The sequence below is a fragment of the Perognathus longimembris genome, chromosome 1 (assembly GCF_023159225.1).
Source record: "Perognathus longimembris pacificus isolate PPM17 chromosome 1, ASM2315922v1, whole genome shotgun sequence".
Lineage (NCBI taxonomy): Eukaryota > Metazoa > Chordata > Mammalia > Rodentia > Heteromyidae > Perognathus > Perognathus longimembris.
In genome coordinates this window covers 81,380,582-81,385,276 of record NC_063161.1, presented here as the reverse complement: position 1 = coordinate 81,385,276, position 4,695 = coordinate 81,380,582, and positions in this window count along the sequence as shown.

The following is a 4,695-nucleotide window of genomic DNA, read 5'->3' as shown; positions in this document are numbered from 1 at the left end:
CACTATCTGTATGAATCAAATACTATGAATAATACATTTTATAGCTAATGAAATGGAGAACTGAGAATAGATTTGTCTGAAGTGTCCAGGGGACAGAGCTGGGATATGAACTCAAGCGTGCTGATCATTGAATTCTAGGCTCATATATTGCTTCTGCTACATGCTGTTCCATACAGGTTGGATGTACAGAAACAATGAGAACAAGGTTGTCATGTCCCCTAGAAGCAGGAGCATCATTAAGATAGTGGTGGTAGCTCTGTATATCTCCTTGGCCTGTACATGGTGTAATCATTTGAATCACAAATGAGAGTTTGCAGTACGATTCCATGGTAGTTTTCCTATGAAATCAGGTTGCTTCATTGAACAAAGCCTAATAATTCCTAGGATCTATTCCCATAAGGAAAATGGTTCATCATTAAAACTAGAGTTAAGTTAGTCACCGGTGGCTCACACCTATAAGCTTAGCTACTCAGGAGGCTGAGAACTGAGGATCACGGTTCAAAGCCAGTCTGGCAGGAAAATCATGAGACTCTTATCTCCAGTTAACCAGCAAAAAACACGGGAAGTGGAGTGACAGCCTTGAGTGAAAAAGCCAAGTGAGAGTTTGAAGTCCTCAGTTGAGGCCCCAGTACTGGCATACATACATGAAAAGAACCAGATTTAAGGAAATTTGATTAGTGGTTCAGGTGTGTTTCTCATAAAGTGAACTCAGTAAGTTCAGCTCTTAGCTGACCTTGATTGTATGTGGGTCTAAAGTTCAAGATCATGGCAAGTGTTCAGCTACATGTTTGACATGGTTGTGTGTATGGTATAGAAAATAAAGTAATTTTCGCATGCAATCTTAAATGTTTGCATAGATCTTCTTTCCTCCACTCTCTATCAATTCCACATCTTTATGATGGGAACCTCAGTTTGATCCTAAGCATTAGATCTGCTTTTATCCATGAAATGTACTCCAGTCCCAGCAATTTCTCTACTCTGGAGGGGGAGGAGAGGCCATCTCAGGAAATTCCCATTTCACAAAGCAGTTTCTGGGTTTTAACCTTGGCTTCTGTTCTTAATGTACTGAAGCTATAACTGTCTTTGAGCCTTTCCCCTTGATGGTGATGTGTGAGAAGCAATATTCCCCACCCTGGAGCCATAATGAAACCAAGAAAAAGAATAGAATTATACTCTCTTCCATTACCTCTGTTTATATGTTTTGTACAGTGTCTTATGATTGAAACATGAGTTCATTAACAGATGTTTTTATCTGCTGTTTATTTGTATTCTACTTCAAATGCAGCCACATTTTTCTCTGTATCCATCTCATAGCAAGGTAGAAATGATCCAAGCTGAACATGGTGGTCCACGCCTGTGATTCCAGCTACTCAGAGGGCAGAGGAAGGAAGATGGTGAATTTGAGGCCAAACCTGGTAAAGTTATGAGACCTGCTTCAGAAACAAAATATAAACAAAGGGCTAGGTGTGTGGCTCAATGTCTAATATGTGTTGAGACCTTGGGTTCAATCCCTTGGGGGAGAAGCATGATCCAAACATGGAAGGAAAAATGATTTTCTGATGATGATTCTAAGAATTTCAGAATTGGATTTGACCTTGGAGGTTTGACCTTAGAGGTTTCCCTTGGGCAGATGAGGGTGATGGGTTCTGATCCACTGAGTGTTACATAGAGATACCCAGACACCAAGGCTCTGCAATGTCACACTGTCCTGAAAGTGAGAGACTCTATTCCTAATCAAGCCCATGAGGTTCTCTTTGCAAGGATCGCACACCCCACACAACCAAGCACGTATTTGTTGGAGGGGTTTTTTAAATGGGCTTTCTCTGTATCAGCATTAGTAGGATGTATACAGTGGCTCCACCCACAGGTTTGAATTTTGGAGATTTCATGGCCACACCTTTCATTTTGCAAGTTAAGACCATACATAGCCGTAAGCCAAAATTCTAAGTCTTTCTCGTGCGGGTGGGGAGTAGAGGCTGGAGGTAGGTTTCCGCAATGCCTTGGTGCTCCTTGTCCTTTGCCTAATACTGAGAAAGCACCCATCCAGTGTAACCTGAAGCCTTATATATACCCTGGCTAGGCTGCCACAGGCAAATTAAATACAGCTGATGGCCCTGGGCATTTGATGAAACACTCCAGATGTGGTGGAGGTAGAAGCTCCACTTGGCACCAAAAGCCCCAGAGTGAGGCAGCCTGCTCCCCAACTCCAGAATTAGGAATGATTTCAACTTCACTGCTCAGAGAGCCCATTTATCCCAATCCCAATCCAATTTAGGCATGTGAGCATCTTTCACCAAACACAAGGCATAAATAACTTTCTTGTCACCAAAATACCTGAGGCACTGAAATAACTGGAGTGGTAGGAGGGGTTGTTCTCCCTTCCTGTGATCCTTCTCTGCAGCTGCTCTTTAAGTTTCCGCCCTGTTGTGAGCCCTAAAAGAACTCTGGCATTTGCCGAAAGGTCAGCTGCTGCAATTTCAAGCCATGTGGGTAACTTGAACTTCTAACATTTAAATGGTGAAGTATTATGGCAAAATAGAAGACCTGTTCTGTCCAGTGGTGGAGCAGCAGTAATTGACTGCATGCAAATGACACTGGCCATTCTTCTCCCTCTTCCCCATCACCCAGACCTCTTAATTAATTCAGTGCCAATACTGGGACTTGAACTTGGGGCTTCTTGATGTCTCTTGGCTTTTTTATTCAAGGCTGGTACGTCACCACTCGAGCCACTCTACTTCTGGCTTTTTGCTGGTTAACTGGAGGTAAGAGTGTCATGGGCTTTTCTGCTTGGTCTGGCTTTGATGCATGATTCTCAGATCTCAGCCTCCTAAGTAGCTAGGATTATAGGTTTGGGCCAACCAGCACACATCCAGGCAGACATTATTCTTCATATCTAGAGTGCTCGGCAACCAGCGTATCTCAAAGTGTCTGTGCTAAAGCACAGGCTTGTCAGCTTGTCTGTCCATCTCATTACCACTCTGTTGTAAGTAGAGAAGTTTATGAAATATGATACAAAGAATTATCGTGGGTGACATTACCCAAAAAGAAATATACTCTTTCCCTGACTCATGGAACTGTAACCCCTCTTTGTATCACCTTTATAACATTAAAGAAAATTATTGGAGCCAGGTGCTAGTTGCTCACATCTGTAATCCTAGGCTGAGATCTGAGGATCACAGTTCAAAGCCAGCCTGGGAAGGAAGGGCCATGAGACTCTTATCTCCAATTAAGTACCAAAAAAATTGGAAGTGGAGCAGTGGCTCAAGTGGTGGAACATTGGCCTTGAGCAAAGTAGTTCAGGGACAGCACCCAGACCCTGAGTTCAAGCCTCTGAACCAGCATGCACATGCATGCGTACGTGCGCACGCACGCGCGCGCACACACACACACACACACACAGAATTATTGGAATGAACAGGAAACATACAAACAGCTCAAAATCTTAACTCATTAGGGAAATGCCATTCCAAGCAGGAAGAGGCCATATCATACTCAGTAGGATGCTAGTATAAGAAAAAATGACAAGCGTTGGTGAGCATAAGGAGACTCTGCAATGGTTATTCATTGTGGGTGGTGCACTCATTGTGGGAAATGGTCCAGAGAACTCTTAAAAAATTCAACATAGACTTTCCTAGAGTTCCAGCAATTCTACTCCTAGACTGAAAGCGGGGACTCAAGCAGATGTTTGTAAATAGTAGTAATCATAGTAACCAAAAGATAGAATCAACCCAAGAATCTACTGACAGAAGAAGCATGGATAAACTAAGCAGACAATGGAATTGATATTAAACGACATTCTGTCAACAGATTTAAATTATATTTTAATTCATATAGTTAGAACAAATGAAATGCAGGATAAGTGCTATAGTGTAATTTTCCAACTTTCATCTAGGTGGGCTAATTTTGTTTTTAGACTCAACTTTGCATTTTGTTTTACAGAAGTGGCTAAAAACAACTGCACAGAAGCCAGGTGTGGTGGTTGGTGTACCTGTAATCCTATCACAGAGGAATTGAACGCCAGGGGTGTAAGGTCCACCCCGGGAGGGCTCCATGCTGATGCTCCCTCCCGCCCCCCCCCCCCCATCTAAAGTCTCCCCCTAGTACCTGTGTTACCTAGGTAACTGGCATACTTAGAGGCAGCCACCTCCCCTCACCTGGCCACACCTCCCTGCCCTTTTTTATTCCTAATTAAAGCAGGAGACCAAGAGGGGCTTTTTGTGGCAAAGACTCCTTTGGTTGCAGTTCAAAGCCAGCCTGGGCAGAAAAATCCCTCTAAAACTCCCATCTCCCAACTAACCAGCAAAGAGCCAGGCTGGAAGTATGGCTCAAGAGACTTATCAATAACCAGCCGAACGCTGGCTCAACTGGTAGAGTGCTAGCCTTGAGCTGAAGAACTCAGGGACAGTGCCCAGGCCTTGAGTTCAAACTCCTATGAATGCCAACTAGGGTGAGCCATCCCAGCAACAAGCACCTAGACTCCTGGGACTCTGTCATTTTCAGGGAACAAGGGATCATGGAGAGGAGTAAGAGAAAGATGTCACATCCTAAATAGACTCACTTTACACTCACCCTTTCAAAATTAATCAGAGCCCAGGGATCAAGAGAGAGTAGCTTGTCCATCTAATGTCTATACCTTTCTAACTTCTAAAATGAACTTCTAATCAGCCTGATCTGTCTGCTCCTAGAGAAAGCATT